Source organism: Saimiri boliviensis, chromosome 1, assembly GCF_048565385.1.
Source record: "Saimiri boliviensis isolate mSaiBol1 chromosome 1, mSaiBol1.pri, whole genome shotgun sequence".
In the NCBI taxonomy this organism is placed as follows: Eukaryota; Metazoa; Chordata; class Mammalia; order Primates; family Cebidae; genus Saimiri; species Saimiri boliviensis.
Window position 1 is genome coordinate 230,647,879 of NC_133449.1, and position 21,820 is coordinate 230,669,698.

Sequence of the window (21,820 nt, forward strand, 5' to 3'; positions counted from 1 at the left end):
TGACACTCTTATGTCTTTCCTTGAAAATCTTGCAAGATTCAGCAATCCATCAGTGGCTGACCCAGTTCTGTTAAACTCCTGTTGTCAGACACAAGTATGAGGTTGTCCTGGACCTGTTGTCAGAGAATGCATTTCATTCAGACTTCTAAAAAAAGTTAACTACCAGCCTAGTTTTGGAGCAACAATTAATGCTTTGGCTGCAGAAATGGGGGGTGCTCTTTGTGATGCTGCCACAGACTCCCCTTAACTTGTGGACAGACTTCCCCAAGCACTTGTATCAGTAGAGCACAGCAAACTAGGATTTGGACAATTATTCCTTTAGTTGACTCATGTAAATAGAACCTTAAAGAGTGTGTCTGCCGAAAACATGGTGAGCTCTTCCTAATCAGGTAGAAGGGATGGTTTTGTGAGAGTAGCAGAGCTCTTACTGTATTTTGCTTTTAGTTAATCTTGCTTCGGCATTCACCTCCGTGCTTCAAGTCTTTGGGGCCCCTTCTTGCCCCTGTCCTTAATATGGGGAGACCATACTTAACAAGTATGATGGTTGCAGGCATCTTACATCGGTTATTGCAGTATTGCCTAGCTGGAAATACACTGGCCTGCCTGCGGAGTCAGGAGTCCTCGATTGGAGCCCATATTCTAGCATTTATTAATTGTGTGATTTACCTTAAGTTGCTTAAATTCCAGGTTTATAAAATGGGGATAATAAAGATGTCTCTCCCCACCCACTCTCCGGCCCCCTTTTACTAATAGTGCCTATAAATGAGAAAATTGAATTGCAGAGTGTCCTGTGACCCGCAGTGCTCTGCCATGAAGCTCCCATTCTTGCCGTGGATGGGCATAGACCTCAGGTCTCAGGGAAGGACTGGGAGAGGACAGTTGCTGAGACTTTCCTCCTCTGTGGCCTCTGTGGTTGTGACCTGCTGTTTCTTAACCCACTCCAGAGGCTACCTGGACCACCTCGGGGCATCTCTGTTTATTACAAAGTTCTTTCTTTCAGCCGAAATTTATCCCTGTCATTTCCAAGGTAATTTTCACTCCTTAGTTCTGGTTTTACAGAGTAACATGAAACAATTGAAATCAGTACACTTGAAGTCTTAGAAATCTGTAACTGAGAAAGGGGTCTTACAACTCTGCTTCTTGTTTTCCGCAATTCAATTCAATAAATAAGTACTGGTGCCCATCACGTGGGGGCTGTGTTTGCTGTGCAGCACTCAAGGCAGCTATTGTTTCTCCTGACATCCGGAAGTGGAACAGAAGGGCATGCAGCCCAAATTGAGATGAATGAGAAGTAAAAACTTTTTAACCCCTTAATGTGCAAAAACACGGTAGTTTTAATTTTATTTAGAATGTTTGTTGGAGTAAACAGTGCCTACTTTGATTGGACTACAGGTGACTAAGGAGGCTAATAATATACAAATATGCAGATAAAGACCAGTATTTATATCAACCCATGTGTTTAACAACCAGTAAGTGAAAAAAAACCCATGCTTGCATTTAGGAAAATGGAAAAAAGGTGACCTAGCAGTGTGAGAATACCTTTGTATGTGCTCTGATAGATGTTCTTGTTGCCAGTACAACCCATGGGAGGATCCTGAAGTGTCTTCAGTATTAGGCAGGCGTCCCCAAACTTTTTACACAGGAGGCCAATTCACCGTCCCTCAGACACATACTGTGTGCTCCTCTCATTGACCACCAATGAAAGAAGTGCCTCTTCCTGAAGTGCGGTGGTGGGGGTTGGGGGAGAGCGGATAAATGGCCTCAGGGGGCCGCATGCGGCCCGCGGGCTGTAGTTTAGGGACGCCTGGATTAGAGGGACCACATTCTTTTTTTTTCCCCCCTGAAATGATGTCTCGCTCTGTCGCCCAGGCTAGAGGGCAATGGCATGATCTTGGCTCACTGCAACCTCTGCCTCCTGGGTTCAAGCAATTCTCCTGTCTCAGCTGGTCTAGTAGCTGGGATTACAGGCATGTGCCACCATGCCCGGCTAATTTTTTTGTATTTTTTTAGAGAGAGGATTTGACCATGTTGGCCAGGCTGGTCTTGAACTCCTGACCTCAAGTGATCCACCTACCTCGGCTTTCCAAAGTGCTGGGATTACAGGCACGAGCCACAAGCCACCATGCCTGACCTGAGACCACATTCTTTATACTGAGTTTTACACGTTGATTTATAGAATCTAAGACAAAAATGAACAAATGACAAAGCCGTTCGGCCTTAGCACTAGGTACCCCGGGTTCTCTTGACCCTTGTTACTGACTAGCTGTGTGCTTCTGAGGAAGCCAGCTTTTATTCTTCAGGAATTCATTTGCCTCATTGTTAAAAATGAGGCCAAAATTTTCTCTCCTACTTGCATTATATAGGTGTTAGGATAAAATGTGATCATATGTACGGATTTGAATATTAACACCACTTCTTGCAGGCCGTGTAACTTTTTTAAGTTATTTAAGCATCTTTCTGCCGCTTCCTTGTCGCTAAAATGGGATAATACTAGTAGCTGCTTCAGGGGCTTTATGAAAGGAAATGAGTTAATTCCCAAAAATTGTTTTTCAGAAACATTGGTCTCTTATTACTTCATAAACTTTAAGTAATAACAGATCAATCTTTCTTAAAAAACAGATGCCAAGTTTAGAACTAGAAATAAAGATACTGTTCTAATACATAGAACAGCGCCTGACAGTCCTAATACATTAACTTTTTGGGTGAACTTTTGAAGGCTCTGTGAGTTAGTATATTTTTTATATACTGTATTTTTGAAATAGTATATTTTTTAAAAAAATGAAAATCACACCTGTAAACTAACCAAACCCAGAACAGAATTGGCATATTTTATCTTCCTGATTACTTTGGTGGTTTCACAAGATACTATTTCTTTGTCAAAAAAGCTTAACGGTGATACTGAGAACCTATTCCTAAATACCTTTTATCGTCAGAGCTTTGGGTCAAATTAATTGATTCTAGAAATGCTTTTTACTGTCAGTGTGAATCTGAAAGCTTTAGGTGGGAACTTAGATACAACTGTGCCGTCTCTGTTGCTGTTAGGGCCTTGACTGTCTTAACTGTCCAGAGCTTTGCTTGGTTATATGTTAAAAAAAGAGATTTTTAAAAATGTTATCTTTGAACTTTGAACAGTACTAACATTGAAGTGACTCATTTTTGGTACTCATTTAGCTTTTAGAAATAAGGAAATGTTAATCAAGAGCTTCATTTATAACAGGCTCATTCATCATAATCCTAGAGGCATATTTCACAGAAGCCATTTCCAGGTAAAAATACTGATCATGACTTTCCCTAAAAGGTAAAATAAAATTGTGGGAAATGTTTAGAATTTAGCTAGTAATTAAGTAACAAAGAACCACCTTTAAAAAGTCATAGTTTCCTTAACTGTTATAACAAAGGAACTTATGAATTCAGAATTCTTTTGTATATTTTTAATAAAGTGAAACCCAGTGACTGTTGTCCAGTGTCTTCTAGTTTTTTTACTAAACTAAAATGATGTATTTAGCTAGAGGAGGCTTTGTGCCACCATTGGCTTTTCAACCTTGGGTATACTTTGGATTAACACTGGGGCTGCTGATATTAAGCTACTTATCTGCCCTTAAGTGTGGGCATTCATAGCTTGATACTACAGATTTTGATTGTCAGCCCATGGCTATATTTGACATTTTGATTATAGAAAATAAGCATGTGGACTTCTTGTTTTCCTATTTCAGTGGAATTGAGATTGTTGAGCGTTTTCTGTTTAATTCACCTTATGGGGAATTAAATATATTTATTCACCCCAATTGCATTGTTAATATCTCATGAACTCAAAATACTTTTTTTCTAAATATTTATTCATATACAATGTTACCCTGTAGTCTTAAATAACATAAGCCTAATCATTTTTAAATGAAAAAATTACTTTTAAATGTACAAAAGGAAAAACCCAATTGGCTAGTCCTCTGCTAGCCAATTCAGAATTTGCATTAAGGAATATGAGGTTTCTGTCTGGGGAGGTGTGTATAGACTTTGTAGAGTGGAAGAGGTTCTTTTAAGAGCAAGACCATGTGATAGGAGGAAAAAGGCATGTTTGGAAACCCTGGATCCTGTGATATTGAGGAAGGTTCTCTACTTCTTTTAACATCAGTTTCCCCATCTGTTAATGGGTATCTTTGTCTAGAAAGGTTGTAATATGTTCCTGTAACAGTCCCAGGTGCATCATAGATTTTCAACAAATGGTAACTGTGACATTTTATGTTAGAAATTTTTTCCATTTATATTTCATATTTCAAAGCAATGCTGAAGAGATATTTGAGGATTCTCTGTTTTGTGAATCTGTTAGTAGGCTTAGAATTTTCTTCCTTTTTTTAGCCTGTGAATTACAAATTTTTTAATTCCACTTTAAGTTCTGGGGTACATGTGCAGATTGTGCAGGTTTGTTGCATAGGTATACACGTGCCATGGTGGTTTGCTGCCTCCATTCCCCCACCACCTACATTAGGTATTTCTCCTAATGTTATCCCTCCCCAGTCCCCCTATCCCCTGGTATCCCTCCCCTAGCCTCCCCACCCCACAACAGGCCCCGGCATGTGATATTCCCTTCCCTGTGTCCATATGTTCTCATTGTTCAACACCCACTTATGAGTGCGAACATGTGGTGTTTGTTTTCTGTTCTTGTGTCAGTTTGCTGAGAATGATGGTTTCTAGCTTCATCCATGTCCCTGCAAAGGACATGAACTCATCCTTTTTATGACTGCATAATATTCCATGGTGTATATGTGCCACATTTTCTTTAACCAGTCTCTCATTGATGGGCATTTGGGTTGGTTCCAAGTCTTTGCTATTGTGACCAGTGCCGCAATAAACATACATGGGTATGTGTCTTTTATAGTAGGCTTGTAATTTTCTAAAGGTTACCTAAAGACTTCGAGACCACCAGCAGAAACCCTTGATTTCTGAATAAACTAGTCATTAAATAAGTTCTTACTTTTCAACTTTTCTTTTTACTATATTAGAGTTTTTCCAAAAATGGCCATTTTCCACTTTCCCAGTCCTGACATCTTTGCAAATTTAGCTTTAAAACATTAACAGTGTAACTGAAAAGGATATAAAGTGCTGCTAGGATAGTTTCCTCAGTCACAGTTTTATATTTTATTTCTTAATTTGTTTCTGGATTTTTGAGCCTTTTACGGTCATTCATAAACTGTCCTCCAGGACACAAGTTGTATTTTGAAGTTGGTTCCCTTATGAGGGGAAAGGAAAGGGTGTAATTAGGTGCATGGTCACAGGCTGCATGTTCTTCCCTGGCCTTTTACTTTTTCTGGTTCGTCAGTGGTTTGAACCCTGCTCTTGTGCATCCGTGTTCCTGAGGAGGAGTGGCTGTGTTCCAGTGCAAGCTGAGCGGTGTGCTGCCTGGGGACCAATATTTGAAACATCACAGATTTTAATAAGATAAAAAAATTGCATGCTATGTCTTCTTTGTGTGTGTGTGTGTGCACGCGCGCACACGCGCGCCTGTGTGTCTGCGTGTTTAAATCTCTTTGTTCAATTTGTTTCTCCAGGTGGCATTTTTCTGAAGTTGTTCGTTAAGACTTCCCAGCATTCCCACAGATATAAATAGGTAAGTGAATGAAATCACATGACCTTATTGTTGGTGATTGTTTGGGAACGCTTTTCCAGTGAATGGCAACTTCTTGAAAAAGATGCAGTGTTTCAAACTTTTGAACCCTGTGTGGTAAGTACTAATTGTTTTAAGGCTAGAAAGTCACTTGGATGAGCATACTTAAATGTTATAAACAAACCTGTGAAGTTTCATAAATGGTATTGAATTTAATACTGTAATTTCCACACTTCAATCTGACATGCTTTATTTGTCACCATTTATACCCAGGTTTCAGAGCTCTTTATAGTGAGCATGGCTGATTTTAAGTTATCTTTCCTTTTGCGCCTCTCAGCATTTTTATCATTTCTCTTAAACAGAGAAAGTAGAGATCGCTGATTAAAATTACCTAATTTTAGTACTCAGTAATAGCTCATATGAAAGGATTGTGGGAATGAAAGTTGAAAACAGTTGACTAATAGGTGATTTATGATTCATTCTACAGGTTCTAATTTATAAAGATCAGTTTTTGCAATATTACTAATGATAATAGAGGTTGAGTAATCTTCTACAATTTAAGAAACAAGAAACACATTTAAGAAAATCAAGGCAGCAGATAGTCAAATAATTGTCCCAAAAGACTTTGATCCAGCCCTGCTTCTCCCAAGGGAGAGGCCTATTCAGCCAGGTCCTCGAGGGTCTTTCTTACAAACTGGAGGTTCGGCTCAGCCAAAAGAAGCCAGCTCAAGGTATCAATTTGGAACTGACTGATACACGTTTCAGGAGGGTCTGCCATGTGGAGGGAATTTGCACACAGCATTTTCACAGACACCATCTCATTTGTAGAAAGGTCTTTTTTTTAAGATTACAGATTCTAGGAAAGGAAAAATTGCTCTTATGTTATGAAATGTACTATTATTGATTCCTTAAATGTTGTTCTAACAATTGCTATTGCTTAGGTTAGGAAGCTTGGGGGTTTTTTTGTTGCTAAATGAGAACTGTAAATCCTTGTGAGTTATGAAACTATTTGAGCAGAGTTCCTCCTTCTCACGGGAAAGCCAGGGCTGACCTGTGACAGTTGGTATCCTGAGCAGGCTAATCATTGGCACCTTATTAAACTGATCATCTTTTTTTTTTTTTTTTGAGGCGGAGTCTGGCTCTGTCACCCAGGCTGAAGTGCAGTGGCACAATCTTGGCTCACTGCAACCTCTGTCTCCTGGGTTCAAGTTATTCTCCTGCCTCAGCCTCCCGAGTAGAGTAGCTGGGACTATAGGCAATGCCCAGCTAGTTTTTGTATTTTTAGTAGAGATGGGGTTTCACCATGTTGGCCAGGCTAGTCTTGAACTCCTGACCTCAAGTGATCTGCTCACCTTGGCCTCCCAAAGTGCTGGGATTACAAGCCTGAGCCACCACGCCCAGCCCAAACTGATAATCTTTATCTACTCCATATTTATTTAGTGGAGGTGGGAGAAACTGATTTTTTTATTAATAAAGGTTATTAATAATAATATACACCTTTTCCTGTATGTTGAAATTAAGGAACTTATTACATATGATTTTCTGAACCAGTTGCTCATAAACCTGTTTAAAATTTGGCCAATAATAATACTGCCATGTGCTGTCCAGATCCAAAATTTCAGATGCTTGTCAGCTAGGTGATGTTGGAGTTCGTCGTGAGGGCTGGTTTTTGCTCACATAGTTCTGCAACTGCAGATATTCTCATTGGAGGCAGGCCTGTGCTGGGGACCGGTGTTTATTTCTACTCCCAGGCACTGTCTGCCTGAGTGGGAACGGGAACGATTTTCATTTTACCTGTTATTTAAAGAGTTGCATGTGAAAGCCCGCATGAAGAGGCCCTCCATTTCTCATGTGTTTCCCAGTAATGGCTTCATCCCCGCTTTGTGGGTTGTCTCCTGGTCACTGCCAGGCTGGCTTGTTTAATTCCGCTCTGGGGAAAAGTCGGTTTCATTCTGCCAGTGCCTTCAGGATCCAGGTGGTATGTTCCCTTAACATGCCCCCTTCTGAATACTTAACCTAATAAAACCAGCCTTCTCTGTGTCTTTTTTTTTTTTTTTTTTTTTTAGTTGTGAATTCATCCCATAGAAATATAGTAACACTTTATCAGGTCAGACAAATATAAGTACATGCATTCTGAGTTAATGGTGTCTGAACTGTAGAGCAATCTGATCCTGCTCTCTCTTTTTGTTTTGAGATGGAGTCTTGCTCTGTCATTCAGGCTGGATCTTGGCTCACTGCAACCTCCACCTCCCCGGTTCAAGCAGTTCTTCTGCCTCAGCCTCCCAAGTATCTGGGATGACAGGTGTCTGCCATGTACTTAAGTGCATTGAAGACAAAATGGATGCAGTTCTTTTTGTCATTTTCTAATTTTGCCACTTGCATGTTGACAGTTTATCCTTTTCTCTGACGAGAATTCTAGCTAGGTGTATCCTACCGGAGACTTCTGGGGATTCTCTCTCCAGCAGGGGCATTCTCTTTTTATGAAAAGTTGCTACCCTTGAGGGACTGTAAACTTCATAAGGGCAGGTGTGAGTTTGTAGTGTGTCCTCGATGCCCAGTGCAGTGTCTGACATGATAGGCTACCCAGCACGGTGCCTGATATGTCTATTTGCTCAGTAAATGTTAGCCAAATTTAAGAGTGAATGGGGTCTTAAATATAACTTCCAATATAAGCATTTGGGAGTATGGCCCACTTATAATTTGGGAAGCCACAAAGTTTCTTTTAAGCCAAAAGTTGAACATTAAGAAGGCACCACTGGAGCAGTTGAGCAGAGGCCAGGAAACCAGAGACACCCCTGGCAAGAAGCAACGAGGGCTAAAAGGGAGGTTTGGGAGAGTAGGGTGGGCAGGGCTGCAACTGACTGAAAAAACACAGCCCCAGAGAGGCAGGTGCCCATGGGGTTAGCTTTGGACAGGAACAGGGCAGCTTTCTGTGACATAGGAGGTGCACTCCCATAGGTAACCTGAAAGTGCAAGGGATAGGCCTTAAGAGAACTCTTATGTTGTGGCTTAGTTCTTTTGAGCAGCAGGAAAGAGGTCATCTGCTTTGGAGGGAGGAGATGAAGCCTGGAGGCTTAAGAAGAATGCATGTTTTCTCTAGGTGGAAAAGAACTCTTCTTAGTGCTGATGTGACCAGAATTCCCATCCTTCAGTGGATTCTGGCCTTCTGTCTGTTGGATTATTGCACAGAGAATTTTGCTTCTCCATCCAGTCAGATTAGCTCACAGGGATGTTTTGGATCTCACATTAATAACTGTATGAGGCTGGCATAGACATGCACCTGTAATAAACTATTCAGGAGGCTGAGGTGAGAGGGTTACTTGAGCCCAGGAGTTTGAGATCAGCCTGGGCAACATAGTGAGACCCTGTCTCAGAAAAAAATGTATAGTTTTGTTGTAATCAGTTGAAGTCCATGAAAAAGGCTATATGCAAATCTCCCATTAGGTAGATTTGGTTCCAGTTGGTATTCCTGTTGTCATTCCATCTGCATGAATAATCCTCCTGATCCTTCCTGAGAAAGGTTTTTGACTTTAATGATCCACTGTAAAAAAAAAAAAAAATTGCTCTTTGAAAGGAAGATGGTCTAATTGAACTCAGATGGATGAGTGTGCACTGCAATGGTGTAGGGCGTTCCTCATCATCCCTGTAGAATGTATGCTTTTCTATGAAGCTTGTTAATATGGGTAAATAATAGCTGTATACATTCTTATTTAGTATTCTTATTTAAAATCATTTCCCATGCCAAACCACAGCAAACCCTGCTTCCCACTAAAGAGGACAATAGTATATCCCTGAAGTTCTGAGGTACTGCCCCCATAAATACGGTATCTGCTCTTTGAAACTTCATCATGACTCCCTAACTGAAACTGCCCTCTACTGAATTAAATATTGATTTAATATATATTCTCTAGGATTAATTCGGTTCAACTTGCAGTAAAATTTTTGTAATCTTTGCATTCTTTCTTGTTCTGATGCTGGGTGAAACCGCTGGTCACACAATGATCCTGTCCTTCCAGACGCCCCTCACACCAGCATCCCCAGAGCCACAGGCCAGCTACTTGGCCCATGTTACAGAGCCAAGGTGCCAAGCAGTCTCTAAAAATGGGGTTGGCCCCGTCTTTGTACCTTATGTTAACCATCCCAGAACAATCTGTGAAAAACTCTTACGTCCAGATAACATGGAAACATACCTGATTTTGATCCAAATTGTTCTATAACTGTGGCCAAGTGGTGTTAGGAGGTGGACACTTGCTGTTGTGAATGTACATCTGTTTCATGTAATGAAGGCAACTATGACTGAGGGTCATGTTAGGAATCTAATGTGACTGGTCTGAAAGAGCTGGTCCCTTCTGGCTGCCTCGCCACCACATTCTCCCTCCTTGCTTCATTCTCAGACTACATCTGTGATTCAGTTGAAGTCCAATCCATTTTTCTCCTAACATTCATGGAGTGACTGTGGATTGGAAAGACACAGTGTCAGGTGGTGGTCAAGTCCTTTCATGGACTTCTCATTCAAATCAGGATCACCAGTTTTGGGCCATTTACATCCCACATCAGGTACATTTAAGTCTGTTCATCTGGAAACTGGCATGCATTTTGGTAAGAGGATGGTTGCAGAGAAAGTCACTGGGGCAGACCCCTAGAAGCCATACCTTGTTTTCAGTGCTGTAGTGTTCTGTGTTGTATGCTTGCATATTGACATCATCGGCACATCTTAAAGCAAAAATGGCCTTTCACCTGCCCAAGGGTCACATTCAGTCTTCTCTGGTGGCCTTGAACACTGGTGTCCTCTTGATGCCAAGCAACAGCCATTTCATCTATACTATTGTGACTGGATTAGGATTGCCAGAAGCTGTTTATGTGTGACCTGTTCCCCAGTTATCAAAATCACCCATGTTCACAAAGAAATGTATGTATAAGCATGCAAGGAATAATCCGTTCCCTTAGGGGTCACCACTGTTAATCTACTGCCCAAGTTCCTGAGAGTATCCCTTCTTGTACATTCTTTTCTTTACATAATTGAGTTATTAGTCTGTAGATAACTTTATATTGTTACTTTTTTGTTTAATATTGTAAACATTTCCTCATGTTATTATAAGTTCCCCTTTTTAATGAAATTTTCAATATTCTGTCTTATGGTATATATCTTAAATCATTTTAACCTACTTTCTAATTTTGACATTTGAGGTTTTTTTAACCATTAAATATCAACTTTGAATATCCTTTTATGGATAATTATTGTTTAGTTATAAAAAATATTTCCAGGAAAGTTGGGCCCTCATTGGCAGTATAAGAGCACGCCTGTTCTATGCTCCCCTAATCAGGAATGAGTTAGGAATTCTTAGGTCTTTGCTCGTTTGTGAGGTGAGAATGGCATCTCATTTTGTTACTGTTTTTATTATTGACCAGATCTAATGTTTTCCTAAATAGAATAGCTGTTTGAAGTTTGTCTTTTCTGAATTGTTTGCTCATGTTTTTCCTTTAGGTGAAACTGTCATTTATGATGATAGTGACATTTATGACCTTGGCGCATTTTCCTAAAAAAGTTTATTGGAATGCATAATTTTACATATACTGTGTGCTCTGTGATTGTTAACACACACAAAATTGTCCTGCGTTTGAGGGGAAGTGATGTGTGGAAGTATCAAAGGGAACACAGCTCAGAGTTCTCGTGTGACTTCCTGGTTGTGACTTTCCCCATCTGGAAAGTTAGGCCCACCCAGAGGGTTCCCCTGTCCCACCTCACCCAGACCTCGTGAGCCCCTCGTTATCACCCTCATCCTCCCCTGGTACTTCTGATTTACTCTGCCTGTTCAGGGCAGACAAGGTTTCACTTCTATTGTCAGAAGAAGGAGAAACACAACATGTTGGCTCTTCGACCCCATGAAGTGCTTCTCACCAGCTTCTCCTGTCCTGATGTTTCTTCTCAGTCTACTTGGCTGACTTCTTTTGTCTGCCCCTTCATCAAGGTCTCTGGGTCATCCTTAGCCCCCTTTTCTCTCTTATTTCCTTGCATCCTCTGGCTTTTCCAGCCCACTCTATGGCTTCAGCTGCTACCCACAGGCCAGACTCTCTCCTCCAGGTGCAGACCCATCCAGCTAGCCGCCTGTTGGGGTCTTCTCCTGGTGTCCCACTGGCATTTTTAATTTACATGCCCTCAAATGAAACCCTCTCTCTCAACTGGCCCTGCGGCCTGGGTTCCCACTTCCAGTAGAAAGACCTTTGCCCCATCTGCCAGCCACCAAGCCACCTACCTAGACGCAATGTTGAAACCCCTCTTTCCCCTCTACCCGCATCCCACTGGTTTTATGAAGTCCTGTCTATTCTTCATTCGTGTCCCTTCGTCTGCACCCCTGTTCCTCTTTTCGTAGTCCAGGCTTCATGTCCAGAATGAATGAATGTCTCTTTTCCCAACTAGATAGAGTCTTACAAAATGGATAAACTAGATTTCTCTAAAACAAATGAAAGTTAAATTTTTGCAGAGTATGCTACTTTGAGTCTATTTTAAATTCTCTTTATGTAGTGAATTCTCATCTATTAATTTACCATTTATAGACATGAATTTTTTAGCTCCTTGCTTGGTTTAAAGCAAAACACACCTAGAATACTATCTAATGTATATTAGTCATGCTAGTCCCTGGACAATACTTTCTAGTTAAAGAGCTTTTGATTTGAAGACTTGATGTGTTCTTGGGAGCATAATTATTTCCATGTTTCAATATGTATTGTTTTTTGTTACACTGGAATTATCCTTTATTAGCTAGTTTTTCAGCATACCTCCCAGGGAACTCAAGCAAGAAATATAAATATTTTCATAAGATTCTTTAAGGGAGTAAAATTAATATTTTTAAGATGAAAATATGATTTGTCTCCTAAGGATTGGAAGGCTTTATTGAGATAGCAAAATATCCTTCCCCAGGGGTAAGTCTTTTTAGGGCTTATTGGAAATATGGTGCTGGGAAGAATAAAAGGAAATTTAATACCATGGAAGTTGGAAATGGCCCCTGAAATCCAATCCATTTTTAGAACACATATAACACACCAATTCCCCAAGATCTGAGACAGCTCAGTTTACTTCCTGAGGCTGTCAGGCTCATTATGGTTGTGACACGGAAAGTTTCCTCAGCACGAATGAGCCACGGCAGTGTTTTATTTGCAGAAAATCTTTACTGCACCTGATGATGGGGCCACCCTTGGGTCTACCTTCCCTTATCTGTATCAAGTTGCTTTAGTCTGGTATAGTCTGGTACTCTTCTGAGGTTGCATTCCCCAAAAGCAGATTCGGCAGCTGGAATTCAAGTGCAAGTAGGTGACTTGGAAGGTAAACCTGGAAAACATTGTTAAGGGAATAGGGGTGTGAACTAGAGAGAAGAAGAAAGCCAATAAAGAGATGGCATCAAGCAGGTTGCTGCTGCGGGCACCTGAGGCTCCATCACTGCTGTATTCCATGAGGCGTCTGTCAGAATTATCCCAGTTGGGCCAGCAAGTTCTGGGATATGTCCTCTCCAATTCCTCTCTGTCATTGACCACTCCTGAGACCAGCACTTAAAGACCAGCTCTTTGTGGGGCCAAAAGTGAGGCTCTGGGTGCCCACTGTAAGTGCGTGCGGGAACGGGGGCTTGAGGTGCAGCAGGCCCACACGGTGTCTGTCCCTTCACTGTTGTGAGTTTTGTCTGCCTAACGGAGACACTTCAATGGTCAGGAAGGAAGCACTTGCAGAGATTGCCAGTGGAATGTACTTAAAATAGATCAGCGTCCGATCAATGCTGGAGTAAATGGAAAAGAGATAGGAATTTGATATCACTCATCCTGAAATGGGGAATGCAGGCAGAATCTTGGAGCGGTGTCTAAGTGTTGCTCCCAAAATGACATACTGTGCCTCAACAACAAACACTGACAAACCATTATCATCACAAATGGGACAACCGAATTGTCAGAGCTCCTTATAGGGTTGAAATTTCCTCACAGCTAATCAGCCTACAGAATTATAACTAGGCACACAAGGAAATTACGGTATTTTTTCCATGCAGTCAGATCTGGAAGAAAACAAAAATCTAACGGAAATCTGTGGCCAGTCAAGTCTGAACAGAGCCACCTTCATTACTTGGGGAAATTCCTGGGGAAGGAAAGAAGGTGGAATCAAGGCTGCTAGTGGACCTTAAGAATCCCTTCTGCACTGGGTGTTTGCTATTCCTATTAATGCTTAATTCTTGCTGACATAACATGGAAAATATATCCTAATACCCTGTCAGCTCTTCCATTCTTGTCATGTAGGGGGTGAGGGGATATGATCTGGACACTACAGATATCTAATCACTTAGAGCCATTGTGTGAAGCTAGAGCAATAGTGTAGGAAAGTGTCCTTGTCCCTAAAGGCTCCCAGTCCAGCTGTGAAAGGACAAGCAGAGAAGTCACTGCTGGTGTGGCCAAATAATTATACTGGGGACAGAGGAAGGAACAGTTCTGCCAGTTGGAGAAGGCATCCCGGAGCCATGACGTCGCAATTGTGCCTTGAAAATAACTAGCTTTTGCCAAGATATGAAAGGGGGGGTGGCAGTCCAGGCAGAGACAAGTGTGGGCAAAGGCAAGGAGGTAGAGAAGTGCAGAGTGTGGTGAGGAAGCAGAGTGATTTGGGGCGACTGAGATACATGAGGTGGTGAAGCTGTGAAGGTAGGCAGGAGAGGTCACCTTGTGAAAGTCCTGCAAGTTTTGTCCCTGCTTTTACTGTCTCTCCCACACAAATGTCCAAAGGTGTGCACCATTTGTGGCCAATCCATTTCTGTTGACCCATGTCCAAGTCCCCACCCAGCATCCTGCCATGGTAGAAACAACGTAGGCGCAGGATGATTAATGGAGACTGCAGAACTTATGTGGGGTTCCAGGTCCCAAAAGTGTGGCCTTTGGATACCAAAACCAACAATTTGTGATACATGGCTGGTTAGGATTCTGCATAGCATGTGAACGCTTTGTTGAAGGAGAAATTCACATGCTTTATGCACGTGGACAATATTATACCTGAAATATTTGTTTATTTGACATATATTTTCAGCCACTCCAACAAGTCCCAAATGTGCTACATTTCTGGAAGTATCTGGCTAGATTTAAGAGTACACAGAATTGACTGTGCTCATTTTTTCCTAACTGTTTTTCCCCTGCAGTAGTTCTCTCATAGCATTAGTGTGCAGATGCCTTTGGGTGTGCTGGAGGAGCATACCTGCTCTTAGAATCCTTCAGTACGTGGATTGAGAAAGGAAACAGGAATACATTGGCATCAGGTTTCCCCCTTACTATATTAAGCAGCTAAATCCCTTTAGTTGTCTTTGTCTTGTAGAGGCCAGGGCCCTTGGCCCCCAAAGGTTAGCAAGAAAAAAATCACTGGCATGAAGCAGAATGAAATTTATTAAACATGTATACCTGAGTGCCTTCAGAATGAAGACCCAAGGATATAGGGGAAATTGTCCGTTTTTGTGCATAAGTTCAACAAAGTATGAGCAGGCATGTAGAAATATGATTAGACAAGAGGGTATGCTCTAATGCTAATAGCCTGAGTGGGGAAACCCAGCAAAGCCTGTCTGTCTAGAGTCTTGTTCACCTCTCTGGGCATGCATTCCTTCCTTCCAGGTGTGGGGCAAGACCGTCTCTGCAATGAGGGTCTTAGGACCTCGAGTCAAACAAGGTAGATTAGATAATTTCTTTAAGGCCAGTTTTTACGTAGAATATTTTTAGGTTCATTGGCTGGCTTTGGGGAAGGGGGGTTCTGGCTTCTATAAACCACCTTGGGGAAGTGGGATTCGTTTTTGTGGCCTGTCTTGGGGAGAATGGGACTCAGACACAGGAAGACAGGAGAGAGAAAATAATTTCATGTTTCTAAGGCTGCTACTAGGCCTTCGTTTTGGGGTGTTGTTTCCTGAGCCCCAGCAGTCTTTTATTTCTGGTGGAATAGCTACCTTGTTAGAGGGAAAGAGAGCTCAACATGGTGTCCAGGGCCTGGAGCCATTTCTCAGGGTGAATTAGGAGCAGGAACTGAAATGGCCCCCAGATATAAACCTAGGAACCCCCAGGACAGTAAGTCCAATTACTGTCTCACCAAGTCTTGGACTGACTGACCTTTTGGCTCCTTAAATTCAAAATTGCCCATAGATATGGTGTTCAGCCGAGTGACCTTGTTTATTTCTTAGACCAATGCACTCACAATTCCTTAGTAATTTCTACTTCCTCAAATCATTTGTGAGGTGTTTTCTCCCACGGAATTCCCCATTCCTCTGGAGTCACTTTTATTACATCCTTTAAAATTGCTTCCAGGAGATGTTTCCCTGATGATTTTACAATATAAGTTAAAGGTTTAAAAATATTTGACACCCAAGAAGGAATGGTAGGATGTTTTGAGTCCAATTTAATAAATTGGCCACTGACTGCTGTGTGTCTTTTGGTGAATCACCATTGTTTAGTGAATGAAGTAAGAATCATTAATTCTAAGAAGCTGCACAGCAAGATAAAAATAATTTTCTCTATTCCCCTTGTCAGTCATTCTCTCCAACATGAGAATACATACAGAAGTATAGCTGGGCACGGTGGCTAATGCCTGTAATCCCAACACTTGGGGAGGCTGAAATGGGCAGATCACTTGAGGTCAGGAGTTTGAGACCAGCCTGGCCAACATGGTGAAGACTTGTGTCTACCAAAAATACAAAAATTAGCCGGGCCTGGTGGCGGGCACCTATAATCCCGGTCATTCTTGGGGCTGATGCAATTGAACCTGGGAGGCGGAGGTTGCAGTGAACTGAGACCACTGCACTCCACCTTGGGCAACAGAGTGAGAATCCGTCACACACACCCCCCATCAGAAGTAAAGAGGATCCTTTTTCAGTCTTGTGTTCAGCATCCAGTGTCTTCACTGCATTCCGGCATGCTCTCTCTCATGCATAGGGACTATCGTGGAGTTTGGGCCCTGAATTGAGAGTACTCTGGATTGTTCTTGGTCTTGTGAGTCCTCTTTTCATAACGGCCTTGGTTGGAGTTTGCCCTCTTCTCATGAATCGTTACCCACTATTGGGATCATCATGTTCTCATGACCAGAGTATTAGATCAATGTTTTCCGCACCATGGCTGTTGAAAGTGGAGAACCTGATTGTGAATTTGGATGAGAATTTTCAAGTGAGCAGAAAATCGTATGGGAGGCTCCAGATTGGTGGCCAACAGGGTCAGAAGTAGCGTGGTTTGCAAGTGGTCTAGTAGCCTCTGTGCAAGAATAGCTCTTGGCCTCCTCATCCATTATGGGTTATGTTATTGGTACTGAATTTTAAACACAAAATTTATTCAGAGTGAATTGTAACATTCATTCTGCAGGAATCAAGACTTTTGTCAATGGTCAGAAATATTGTACCTGAAAAAAAAAAGACCCCCGATTTTTTGCATACAACTTCTAGGAAAGTTATTCAAGGATCAAGGTGATTTTGAGTAGAAGTTTCTCAATGTCTGGTTACTGGAGAGATACACTGTGGTGATCATTAGGGTCATAACCCCAACTCAGGAATTGCCATATTGTGTGCGACTTCCACATATTGGAAGGCATTTTAGACATGGATGTGACATTTCTGGGACATGTCATAAGGCAGCAAGACAAAGTATGTTTACTTGGAACTGTTCTAAAAATCCAGAGCTCATGACCAGACTTTCCAAAATGGTGTTACTGGAAGGTGGTCTTCCTCGCTTCTGTAAACTTATTAATGATAAAATTGAGCAGAATTTATTGTTACTGGAGGACTACTCAGCATTCTCAGCATGCCGGTGTGTGTTGTGGCTCTTCAAGGGGAGATACAGGATTCAGTGTCTGTCCTGGGATAGCATTGATCTCAGAATACCTACAGCCCTGCCCCAGAACTCCTATAACTCTGACATAGTTGGGGAGATGCTGACATGTGGTAGATTAAAAATGGTTGCAAATTCTTTCTCCTCCCTTTAATAACTGGAGTCTTATTTCCCTACCCCTTGGGTCTGGGCTGGCCTTCTGACTTGCTTTCACAGCTCAAATGTGGCAGAAGTGTTGTGTAAGTTCTAGAGTCAGCCTCACAGGGCTGACTACTTCCACTTTCACCTTCTTGGAACTCTGCTCTGAGACCTCTGTGTGAGGAAGCCAGTCTCGCCCCAGGAAGATGAGGGGCTGCGGAGGAGAGCCGAAGTTCCCCTGTCGGCAGGCAGCATTCGTGGCCGGACACGTGAAGGAAGCCTTTGTGAGCCTTCCTGCACAGCGGACCTAGCTGAAAGCCATCATGAGCCAGCCCAGCAGAAACCAGCAGAGGAACAGCAGCCAAACCCTGGAATTGCGAGAAATAATCAGTCATTTTAAGCTATGCAATGTTAAGGGACTTTGTTACTCAATAGTAGTTAACAGATACAACTAACATAAGCAGTATCACCCAACAAAAATGCTGAAACAAGACAGAAAAATGTAATTTTTTATCTAATCTGTTACTTTCTAGGAGGCTTTTCTGGTTTAAAACTAAATTTTGGGGCAGGAGTTTTCCAGAAATCTGAATCAAGTGAATAGTTAACAAAAACATAATATGTTTGGTGTATGAGGAACAGCACAGAAAATGGCATTTAATCCCCAGTGTGTGCAGTCCAGCATGAGTCTGCCGGTGCTGCCTGGGAAAGGAGAGGGGAGCTCAGGGAGAAGTTCTAGCCTTCACAGCTGCCTCCAGTAGCAGCTTCCCAGGGGCTGACAGCTACCTGTGAGGGTGCCCAGTGTCACTTAGGGCTCGTTCTGACAGCTGAATAGATTGATGTAGACGTGGCTGTGGATACAGCCCATCTGCTCTGTTTGCTGACCAGCTGTGCAATGGGAGATCTTTGCAGTTTAATTATTATGGCTCCAGGGGCAAATCTGATTGGCTGATGCCGTAAGGGGCCTGTTTTCAGCAGGCCTTTGGTGAGATGTGGAAATGTGAGAGGGCTCTTGGTGGGTGCTCCCCACTGAGGTTGGACAGGTGAATTCCTGGGACAGGCGTGGGCCAGCATCAGCTCCTTGGATACAACATCTGCTGCCTTCTCCATGCCCCAAGGCCGGGAGGAGCTCATTACGTGGAAGTGGGAACTGCAGGCTATGTACCATAGCTGGGAGGCCTGGACCAGAGCCACCGCATCACTATGTTCAGGCCTTAAAACACTCAGTGCCAATGATGGTGACAGTCGTGCTGCAACCATGAGGGCCAGAGTGAGTTGGGAAGAACCAGAAGGATTTGCAGTCATGAGCGTTGGAGCTGGGAAAGACCTACTTGGTCGTGAAGTCTCTTCCTCCGACCTGGCCCGATCATTCCCTTGGGATCCTCCGGAGTACTTTGTAAAATCTGTTTCTGAATGACTCAGGCTGGGAGTCTTCCAGCCATTCCCTGGGGAGATGTAGTGGCCTTTCCTGAGGAGGAAATATTTTCTTGACGATGGGTTGGGATTTTTTGTTGGTTGGCTCCAGCCCCAACCTTTCTGGCCAGTCTCCCTCAGACCACCCTGAACAGGCCCCCTCTACCTCTTGGGTTCCCACAGTGAGACCTATGTCATGCTTCCTCTCAGCGGCAGTTAAACCGAGGAGGTGGGGCCTGCCTGCTAGTCCTGGTGCTTTCTGATGCAATGACTTTCTCCAGCTGCTTTGTTATTCTGATCCCCTTCTCTAAATTTCTCAATTTTTTTTTTTTGTCCCTGTTAATATTCCATATGTGCGGAAACTGTGCTGTTACATCACAGACATTGTAAGGACTGTGTATTCCACTGTGAGAATGGCATTTTCATTGGGAATTATTTTAAAATTTTGATGAGTTTTTGGTAGATTGGATTGACCTTGATTTCCGTGTCACTGCCCAGTGAGTATAAAGAACTGTGAATGCACTATGGCTCCTCCAGAAGCCCAGAGTCATGATATCAGACATCATGTGTGCTGGCTGGCACAGCCATGTAAACACTGTGGTCCTAGGGCATTGCTTTTGGGGAGTTGATGTAACTCAATGTGTAGTCCGTAAAACAAAGAAAGGAAGGGTTCGTGTGTCTGCCCAGCCCACAGCCATGTTGGGAACATTTAGGAAGCACGAGATCGTGGTTTGTGGGCTCTGCCTCTGTTGTTACAGATGCAGCCGCGAGATGAGAAGCAGGAGCTCCCCCGGTAAGCCTCTTAGGGTTCGGGCCGAGCGGCATTTCTGTGCTGTGAGATGGAAACTGGGAAGAGTGGTTAGATCAGCGAGCGCCCTTTTGAGCATGTTCCACAAAGTGTTCCACTTTCCAGGGACATTTTAGGAGCTACCTGGAGGGGACGGGGGAGGGGGAGGGCCAAGGGGACCCCCCTCAACCCCCTGCTTTTTTACCAGCATAGCCCCACTTTCATCTGCTTCATATACAGAACTGGGGTTGTTTGTCAGATTCTGTTTGATAAATAGCGTTTCATGCTCAGAAAGAAAGTTTCCAAACCACAGGTTCAGAGGACTGACTTCTAATAAAAACAAACAGAGAGAAACCTCTTTAGCCAAGCAAGTAATGATTACATTTCTGGGATCAGCATCGATCAATCTGCAGACATTTGGAAGCAGCCAAAAGCAAAGCACTAAACAAATAGATGTTTCTATGTGACTACTGTGTCATCAAGGAACTCTTAGTCAATATAAACAGAACATGCAGACTGTGACCTCAAAGTAGCAAGGAGATGGGAGGCCAATTCTAGTCATATGTGCAGGTGATTCTGCCACATTGTGGTGTTCTGTGTAAGCACCAGCAAGTCCCGGAGTTGAGGTTACTCAGAATCATGTGATTAAAAACTATCATTTACGGAGGGCTTTCCATTTGTTGAGCACTGTTTTTAGGATGCATTGCTCATCCTACAAAATGTAGGTTCTATTATGATCCCTATTTCATGCGTAGGGAAGCTGAGGCTGGAGATTGAGTGGTTTACCCAAAGATAAAGTAATGGAGATGGAGATGGGTCTGCTTGGCTAGAGCCAGTGCCCTAGCATACACTGCTGCCGTGTCCCTCTCATGGTTTTGGTGAGTGGAGTGCCTAAAGGACAGGTACTTTGAAAAGTGTCTTTCTTGCCAGAGATACAGCTTTATGATCAATCCACTCAAAAATTGCTCCATGTACACTTGAAATTTAATGTCACATGTAAATGATCCTTATTGTAGAAAAGAGAATATAGAGAAAATAAGCCAGAAGTATAATCTTAATAATGCAGAAACTAAGCAGACATGTACAGCTCTGAAAATGTGTGTTTGTGCTTGGGTTTAATGGCTCACAGAAGTTACTCGAGTTTTTAATGGTAACGTAGAAATTAGACCTCTCAAGGCCACAGCAGCAAGTAACATGACCACAGTTTTAAATTTTGGGGTATTTTTCTCAGATTGTATCTCAGTTTCTCCATTTCAGCCTCTGTATCATGGCCTTAGCTAAAGGCTGAGATGTAAGGATGAGTCTGTTTTTGAGGGTCTGCCCCAGCTGACTTCATGCCCTTCCAAATGTATATGAACCAGTATCTTATTCTGGCCAATAAAATTATACAGGCGAGTGTCTTAGATTCTGCAGAAAGTTCTCTTCAGTCATTTTACTCTGTTGGAGCAAAGTAGGTCTCCTAAAGAGTGAATTTAACAGGCATTTAGGTTTGTTTTGATAGGTGCATTTGGAAAAGCTGGGACTGCTTGAGAAACTATTTCACAGCACATCCAGGTGGCTCGAATGATCTGCCTCCACACATCACACCAAGTCTTTTTAAACAAGATGAAAGCTGGAGTGTGTTTCTCTCTTGGAGCAAGTGAGGCCCTCAGGGAGAAACATGAACTTATGTGGGTGCTTGGGAAGTATTGAATAATAACTCTTTCAAGCCATGAGGTCCCCATTTGCCTAGCAGAAATTTATGAACAGTGCCCTGGTAGCTTAAAAGCATTCATTTTCTTTCCCAAGTGCCTGACTCTTCCTGAAAGTAGTGTTTTCACTGAAGGCTTGGACCAGGCGTCCCCAAACTTTTTACACAGGGGGCCAGTTCACTGTCCCTCAGACTGTTAGAAGGCCGCCACATACCGTGCTCCTCTCACTGACCACCAATGAAAGAGGTGCCCCTTCCTAAAGTGCGGTGGGGGGCGGATAAATGACCTCAGGGGGCCGCAGTCTGTGGATGCCTGGCTTGGACCATACTAGATCTTCACAGAGAAATCTACTCTTGCTTCTTTAGCAGACAATGACGACTTTGCTGA

At 42.7% G+C, this 21,820-nt stretch overlaps 1 protein-coding gene across 2 annotated transcripts in view; it reads left to right on the forward strand.

Annotated features, from left to right (window-relative positions):
- Window positions 1-21,820, forward strand: part of LHFPL2 (LHFPL tetraspan subfamily member 2) — a 149,452-nt gene that overhangs the window by 73,009 nt on the left and 54,623 nt on the right. For both annotated transcript variants that reach the window (XM_039460410.2, XM_074384426.1), the window contains exon 2: window positions 5,544-5,602. The gene's annotated coding sequence lies outside the window, so the exon portion shown is untranslated. The remainder of the gene's footprint in view (window positions 1-5,543; window positions 5,603-21,820) is intronic.